The sequence below is a fragment of the Ammodytes marinus genome, assembly GCF_949987685.1.
Source record: "Ammodytes marinus genome assembly, chromosome: 6".
NCBI classification, from domain to species: Eukaryota; Metazoa; Chordata; class Actinopteri; order Uranoscopiformes; family Ammodytidae; genus Ammodytes; species Ammodytes marinus.
The window spans coordinates 26,053,633-26,062,420 of NC_137235.1; the positions used below are offsets into that span (position 1 = coordinate 26,053,633).

An 8,788-nucleotide genomic window follows, 5' to 3' on the forward strand; every position below is an offset into this window, starting at 1 on the left:
ACACCCCCTCTACCCAGGGCCCCTAACCCCTCTCCTGCCACCCCTTCACCCCCAGTCCTGGAGCAGGGGATCGACCTACATCCAAGGGAGGACGACTTCATCGATTAGGGATGATCAGCCTACGGAGCAGTAAGTGATTGCATAGAGGGGGTGTCAAGTAATCTGAATCCCTGACTGCTCCTTACTACCTGGAACATAGCCATAATAATGCTTTCTTACCAGTAGGCCTCTTTGAAAGGCCCGGGAAAAGGCTCTGAGAATATACCAAGCAACTTAAAGGTACTATATAATCATGCTATGTAAACACAGAGATTATAACCATGTAACCGCATGCAAGCTAAAGCGATGAAGTACAAATGTAATGAATTATGTTGTTACCATGAAATGGTTGATTGATGTATTAATGAATAATATGATTTAAAGTACGTATGATTTAGAGGTACTATGATGTGTTATAATGTTAGAAGTATAGTCAGAGAAGTGCTGTCAAGAGTTGGAGTGACACAGGATGCTGCACAGGAAGCTGGCAGGGCGGGGTGTAAGCAGGTGTTAAGATAAGAATCGAAGTGGAAAGTTAGAGTGTTGTTGCCAAGAGAGAGGGGAAGTAGAAAAACTAGTAAAAGTTATTCATCCATAAAATAAAGAGGATATAAGACAAGGTTTTGAAAGATATAATGAAATAGTTGAAGAAATGTGAGGGGGGTACTCACTTTTGTGAGATACTGTAAGTCTCCACCTTTATTGGGCAGTCTTCTGTCTGGCATAGGCTTCTCTTTATAGGCTACTCATCTACTTTTTAAGTGTAAAATTTTAACTCAGTTCAAAGAGTGCTGGCTGTAAATAAACTCTGTTTTTACCAAAAAGAGCTAGGCTAACAAAAACGCTTATTTATGGTGATCAGAGCTGTTTCAAGTATTATCTATAATATTTTAGATCAACTCACCCTCTTGGTGAAATAAAGTGTTCACTATTGGGCGCTAATACCATAGATATATCTATGGTTTATACAGTAATACGCTGATGCATAATAGCAATAATACGGTACCCTCCCCAATTCATATTATTCTCATCATTAACTTGACAGAGATACTAACAAATACTTCACTAGTAAAGGTGGAAGACAGATTTGATTAAGAAAACAGTTGATTACTGCAATCTGACAGACATTAAGATTAGTTTACATACCTGAGAAGTCTCAAGTGTTGAACTAGTGTAGATGGGAGGTTTTGAACTTAAATATATTCCCGGCGAACGTGATAGGAGGTTTTTTTCATGTGACTTTTCTGTCACAATGAAGGGCGGGAAAATGTTGCAAAACTACTGAAGAGGAGCAGCCTTCCTTGTTCTCATCACTTCAAGAAAAAAAAATAAAATGAAAAAATGCAGATAGGAGGTTTTGCTTTTCGGCCATCGATATGTAACCGCATGCAAGCTAAAGCGATGAAGTACAAATGTAATGAATTATGTTGTTACCATGAAATGGTTGATTGATGTATTAATGAATAATATGATTTAAAGTACGTATGATTTACGTGATGTGTTATAATGTTAGAAGTATAGTCAGAGAAGTGCTGTCAAGAGTTGGAGCGACACAGGATGCTGCACAGGAAGCTGGCAGGGCGGGGTGTAAGCAGGTGTTAAGATAAGAATCGAAGTGGAAAGTTAGAGTGTTGTTGCCAAGAGAGAGGGGAAGTAGTAAAACTAGTAAAAGTTATTCATCCATAAAATAAAGAGGATATAAGACAAGGTTTTACGGAGGAAGAGTCAGTTAAGCCTCGTCGGACCTCGCGGACGGAAGCAAGCAAACCTCGGATCGACCACCCCGGAGAAGCAAGCTACGGACGAAGAAAAGGACTTAGGGTGTATTCACACATGGAAAGTCCGTTAGTTCACTTGCTTTGGTCCAGACCAAATAGTTTAGATTGTTTTTGTTTGGTGTGGTCCACTTTCATATTGCCCCTTTTGCAAGTGAACCAGCATTACGAAGCAAAACCACACGTGATCTGAGGTCATTCATTCATTGGACAGACATTCTGGGGTGGAGAGAAGCAGGAAGAACGAAGTAAAAACTGCGAAATATATCATTGATATATAATACGGGGTTAAAAATAATAAAAAGGCCTACATCTAGCCTATAAATAAAGAAGAAGAAAATCAAATTATTGTTGTTTCATATGGTTATAATATGTAGCCCTATGTCAATGCCACGTTATGTGGCTTGTAGCCTACGATGTGAAACATAATGTATAGTGTATTTTTGCTGTTGGACGCGCGGCTCAAGAGAAGAATAGGCTCAAGCTGACACTCAGCTGATTAAGCAGTGTATCAGCTGGGTGTCAGTTCGGCGCAGTTCAGTTCCAAACTGACACAGGGACAGTATTGACGGTCACGTTGGGAAGAAAAATAAAAACACACACTTCATGCAAAGCGCAGCGTGAACCTGTTGGCACTGTGCGGGAGACGCTCCCCTCTCCATCTGATCGCTGAACATATCAGCATGTGTACGCGTCATTATCAACTGTAATATTTTCGCTCGGGGCTCCCGGTCAAACCACAACTAATCTTCCTAACAACGGCGACAACAACACTTTCCCATAATGTGAAGCTGATGGCGATTAAAGAAAAAAAAGAAAAGAAAAGAAATCAAAGGCGCAGTGCTTCCTGCAATTGGGTCGGATCGAGTCCAGTCAAATTCACACCACAAACGAACTGCAGCAGAGTTTGTTTTGAAGCGCATCGAGACCACCTCTTCAGCTGGGTCTCGGTCCGCTTGTTTGGTCCGCCCCCGAGTGCGATTGCTGTATTCACACCTGCCTGAAAGATGCGCACCGAAGGCAGAAGTGCACCTGAGTTCGTTTCAACCGAACTAAACACGGCATGTGTGAATACTCCCTTAGTCTCTGAAAAGAACTTAAGTCTCTGGACGAGATAGAGAAACAGAGCAGCCAAGACATCGCACGACTTAGAGAACTCAACACCCTTCATCAGCTGAATCACAGAGGAACGACAACAAGAGCGCTTAACCACTTCCAACCAGCAGAAAAGGACAATTAGGAGAACTCTTTGTTTGAATGCTCACACGGTTGGACTGAGCGAATCAAGGCCGGACGGCTGGGAGGTTTGGAAGGCTGAGTCTGACTAGGCTCCCCTCTCTTCACCTCTTAGGAGAACTTTCTGAGACTTAAAACAAAGTTTGGGAGGATCTCCGTGCAGTTCCCAGACAACGGTGAAGGAGAAGTTGCTAGGCCAAGTGACTTTCCCTCTGCCTCTCCACAACCCAACCGGATACCAATATTCCCCGCTTCAGCTCTGCTGCATTGAAGGTTAGATATTAGACGATAGAGTAGGGACCATTGTGAGAATAGCCAGTCAATGTAAGTAATAATTTTTGAATCTGAATTGAGCTGTATGCCTGCCTTTAATAGCAATAAAGCATTTAATCTTCATTTAACACGTTGTTGTGGACCTTGGATCATTATCTTTTCTAAGGTTGTAATTTATTAGGTGAAGTGTGTTCTTACATCTACAAAAGGTTTTTATAGGTTACTTCTAGCCCTTTAAACTAAACATACCCTTATGGCCTGCTGTCCTGGTCATTAAAACCCTATCCTGGCAACTATACCAAGAGCCTGGATCATTTAGAGGAGAGCTGCCGTTAACTGATGCGACTGGTGTGGTAGTAAGACCCAAGGGCTATTCGGTCCTACTGCTGGGCCAGTGTAAGCAGGGTAAACATCAGGACGAAGGCAGTTAGAAAGCTAGGTGTGTCTCCTCGCCACCAGCTTAATTATTCCTAGTTTATCCTTGAACGAGTAATACTCCCAGGTGATAGGAATCGGACCCTTTAAACGGAGAGCTGATACTGGAACCTCCTGTACAGGGGTAACTACAACTCCGGGATCTAACAATACACTCATGCATACACATATACAAATATGATAAATTGGCATTTGCAAAAAAGAAAAATGTAATCCTCATACACCAATAAGTTGTATATCGCATGTCATGTCAAAGGACATTCAACAAAGAGATCAAAGATAACAGCATTTGTGCACACACAAGTGTGTATCCAAATATAATGTACAGTTTTGTAAATGGAAGAGTACAGAAAACCTGTTGTAGATGTTATTTTACTTACCCCTGGATGGAATTCTGATACAAAGAATGTTCCTTACTGTCAGATAATAAAGACAGTTGATTGATGTTCAAGCATTACTCTTTGTGTCATTTTATATGAAATATCTGAGGGTTGGACTACACTCTATTACACAAGCAGGGACATGTTGACTTGTTGAGAAGGGAAGAGGAAGTTATCTTGCAATCCAGTTTCTAGCAAACCTGGAGTCAAGTTTAAAGAGGCATGAAGTATTAAGGTATTTCCTTAATTAGTAACTTCCTTGAGGTTTAGCATACAGTATGTCTTAATGCACTTGAAGGCCTAATGAAATGGACATCTTTTGACCTATCACATAAACACTGTGATCACTGACAAAAAGCATGTGGAGCAGGAATAAGTATTAGTCAACTAGCTGCATTGCTGGCAATGTTGATGTCTTTTTTTTCTTTTTTTTCTACTGAAATTTCTTGAAAACTGTTTCATAGGATGACTTATAACAACTTTGATGACTGACTTTTCATCCAATGGCACCTACCCCAATATTTGTGTTTTTGTATACGTTTAGGCTTCATTTTGTTCAAATGTACCATTCAATGCACAGCACTTGCTTCACTCACTGCTATAAATAAAATATATTTTTATCGCTATGAAAATGCAGGTAGCATTTGTTTTTAGTGGTACTGTAGCAAGTTTGACGATAAGCCAGTCAAGTTTTACTTTGGATTATAATGACCGAGTATTCCTAAATTACAGTACTTAGTAAAGGAGCTTTCTGAAATCCCTTTAGTTCACTGTACTAAAGTGTTACCATTTGATTCTTGTGCCCTGCAATTCTTCAACATTTCCTTTCTGAAAGTAAACTTTAAATATAAACAGAAGAAATGTGTGAAATGCACAAGGGGTTTGCATGTATTTATCAGCTCATAAGAAAGGCTTTTCAAATCTCCACAGAATCCACAGATCTTAGTTCAAATGTAAGAGAGCTTAGAAGGACGGTATCTTTGGGGAAACCTAAAAAAAATAAAAGGTAACAGTAGCTTCTTCTAAATAAGCTGGGACAAACCCCAAATTACACTGAGTTGTTTACTACAGATATTACATTTGGAATGTCATGGAAACAAAAAATGTTTTAACATAGAAGTGGGTATAATAAAGAGGAGAAGATAAGGTATATTGCACTTTGACACATAAGAAAGATGAAGTATAAGTAAACAGTGAAATATTTTTCTTGGCTCTTTGTTTACATACCAGTTCACAGAGCCTAGGCTGTTTATTAAGACCATTTTTTCAAGGTTGCACATGTACGGACAGGTAGGGGATTGTGAGGAGATATTCACTGATTTTGACAAAAACTGATCTGAAAGTGTTCCACTTTGATTGCTATAAATTGGGGTTTTCATGCTATTCATATTTTGACCACCAGAGAGCAGTATTGCACTAATTACATAAACATACAAATAAACATGAAATGATGAAGTCGGATTATGCTTTTCAGGTCCTGTAATCCGGGAGCACTTCAAATCTGAACTGCTCAACCTACACCTCTCTGGGTGATTGGATGTCATCACCACTCATATGCATTTTGATTTGTCTCATCTCATCTCATTCGCAATTGACTTCACACTCAATTGGACACGCCCCATACACCGGTTGTAGTGTAATGTAGGCCACCACAGCAGTGTGGGATTACCATGGAGGTAGTTGTAATTTGGAGCGAAAATCAGATATTGAAGATTCACAATACATGGACAGAGCAGGATTAAATTTAACAGGTCAAACTGACAGTTCAGTACCAGCAGATTATTATTTTCTATCTATTGCCCCATCCTGCACCCTTCCTGAGAATATCTCTCCCTCTCTTTATCTATCCCTCTCTTCACTGTGTAGAAATGCACTAATTTGTTTGCATCATTGAAGTGATTTGGCAAAAACAAATACAGTGAATCCAAAGTTACAAAAAAACAGGGATGAACAACAGAGGTAAGGATAGGAAAGAGGAGGGAAATAAGGAGGCAAAAGTGTCCCTAAAATGCATCCTGTGCATATTTCATGAAATCTCATAATCAGCTATATAAAACATGGGGAGTGCAGGAAAGGATATCTGTAAGGGACTAAAAAATGGCGGGACGGTTGAGTGTTTTTTGTTTTTTTGGAGGATGGGTGGGGGCACTTTTCTTTTGTTTTCATACCTAGTATTAATATTCTAATTTCAGCCTTCCCTTGCAAGATTAACTGCCACAAAAAAGAATGTGAAACTACGGTTTAATTTAGTGGTTTAAACTAATTATGCAGAAATAAACAATTTTTGGTTTGCACCTCTAACTCAGCAACCTCTTCAATACTGTATTTACATTAGGAGGGGGAGTGTTACAGTTCTGGTCTGATGTCAAGAGGAGGATTCAAAGCAAATAACTCTGGTATGGGTCTCGCTTAAAAAAAAAAGTTGACCAACCTCCCTATTCCAATTATTTTGGCACACTTCTTAATAAAGGAGTAATGAGTGGATGCAGCTGGCAGAAGATCCAGCATACAGGGAAACAGCAGACAAACTGAGTGCTGAATATTTCTTAGTTAAAATAAAAGAATATTTCTGAAGAAAGACATGAATGGAACAGGAAAAATGCACTTACGACGCTAAACTCCAAAAAGTATAGAATAAGACAGAAACACACACACAAGGATGAATTGAAAAAAACTGTTAGAACACTGACCACGTTAGATGTTAAAAATTATAGAGCAAGAGTGATTATATAAAGCGCTGTGAAAAATGGTTCGATGGGATAAGGAAAGAATGAAAGAGAGAGTGGGTGGGTGGGTAGGTAAAGGGAGGGAGAGGGGTTTAATGCACTGCTAGAGTACTTATAGCTGACAGATGCTGACTAAACGTAAAGTGCATCGCATGTCAATGATTTTTTATTTAAAACATCATGTACTGAGGTATACACTCGTGCATACACATATACAAATATGATGAATTGCCATTTGCAAAAAAAAAAGAAAAATGTAATCCTTATGCACAAAGTTGTAGATCGCATGTCATGTCAATGCACATTCAACGAAGAGATCAAAGATAACAGCATTTGTGCACATACAACTGTGGATCCAATTATAATGTACATTTTTGTAAATGGAACAATAAACAATACAATGCAATAAACCTTTTGTAAATGTTATTTTACTTACCCCTGGATGGAATGTTGATACAAAGAATGTTCCTTGCTGTCAGATAATAAAGACAGTTGATTGCCGTTCAAACATTACTTTGTGTCATTTTATATGAAATATCTGAGGGTTGGACCACACCAGAAATCACATGCAGGGACATGTTGAGATGTTGACTTGTTGAGAAGGGAAGGGGGAGTTACCTTTCAAGCCAGTTTCTAGCAAACCTGGAGTCAAGTTTAAAGAGGCATGAAGTATTAAGGTATTTCCTTAATTAGTAACTTCCTTGAGGTTTAGCATTTCTGGTTCGCATATATGACCTCTCAATCTTTCCCATTAATATTACAACTAAAAACCCAAAATTCCCTCACAACTGTAACACAAATTGTGACACTATGATGTCATTCTAAAGAGATAAAGGACAGTAGCTTGTCCAGACTTTGTTGTCTTAGTGCGGTATTGACTGCAAGGATGGTCTGAAGTACATGATACACACACACACACACACACACACACACACACACACACACACACACATTCCAACCATTTCAATGACAGCCCAACATAGTGGCACCATACAGATGTAACAGATTATTTAAACCCTCAAAAAGAAATCGTACCTCTAAAAATAGGATACAGACAAGAAAAACAATGCAAATTCAAAAACACAGTTAGTGTATAAAGTAACAACAACAACATAACTATAAAAAGCGTGTGTGGAACTGCCAGGGAAGCGGTTGCTGGGGGTTTGATGGCAGAATGACAAAATATCATGCGAACAATTAGTACGAGGAACTTGCTGTATTTGTGACTGACACACACAGAGGGCTAACAATGGTGCAGAGAAAATATTGTAGTGCAATTTTTACTGGAAGGAAAAGTCATGTATAGGCACAGGTAATATGCCTTGGGCAGGCAGGTACTTGTGCAGATAAAGATAGAGGCATGAAGCATAACTGACAAACAAACAAGGGTAGAAAAATGCAGCGTACAGTGTGCAGACTGTATAGGGAAAGCCTGAGGGCCTCTGATGGGTGGATGAAACATGGCAGTGAAAGGGACTGGAGTGGACACAAGGATACAGTATGTAGTTGGAGAGGACGAAAAGAGAGAAACGTGTGGCGAATGGCCGCTGTATAATTCAAAGGCATGACGCACCACTTCATTAACTATTGTGTACGGACTGATACATTTATCACGGCCCTGAAACCAAAGCAGCTAACCATCATTCATTATATTATTATATAAACCTTTTCCTCCTGCGACCAGTCAAAATGTCCTCCGTGATAAAAGGCCTATTGCTCATTTATGATAGCTCCGTTAAGTTACATGTATAGCCTTAAATTCTTGAAACACCTAAATGTTCTGGCCCTACGTATGTTTTGATGCAAGTTATACACTTTCACACTGAATCAAATGGATCAAAAACGAGTGACCTCTTTGGTAGCAAACACCGTTGGTTTTATATGTAGGAATTGTGCCATGTGTGTACATGTGCATGTAAATGTA

General features: G+C 39.4%; 1 protein-coding gene across 3 annotated transcripts in view; it reads right to left on the bottom strand.

The window, feature by feature from the left end:
• The window catches only part of LOC307251942 (von Willebrand factor A domain-containing protein 7-like), a 39,289-nt gene extending 31,886 nt beyond the window's left edge, over positions 1-7,403 (bottom strand). Inside the window, exon 1 of one of the 3 annotated variants that reach the window (XM_080029409.1) lies at positions 4,139-4,145. The gene's annotated coding sequence lies outside the window, so the exon portion shown is untranslated. Of the gene's footprint in view, positions 1-1,185; positions 1,206-4,138; positions 4,146-7,300 lie in introns of those variants that run through there. The other 2 variants (XM_080029410.1, XM_080029408.1) reach the window with 2 other exon arrangements.
• Positions 7,404-8,788: the final 1,385 nt, after the last annotated feature.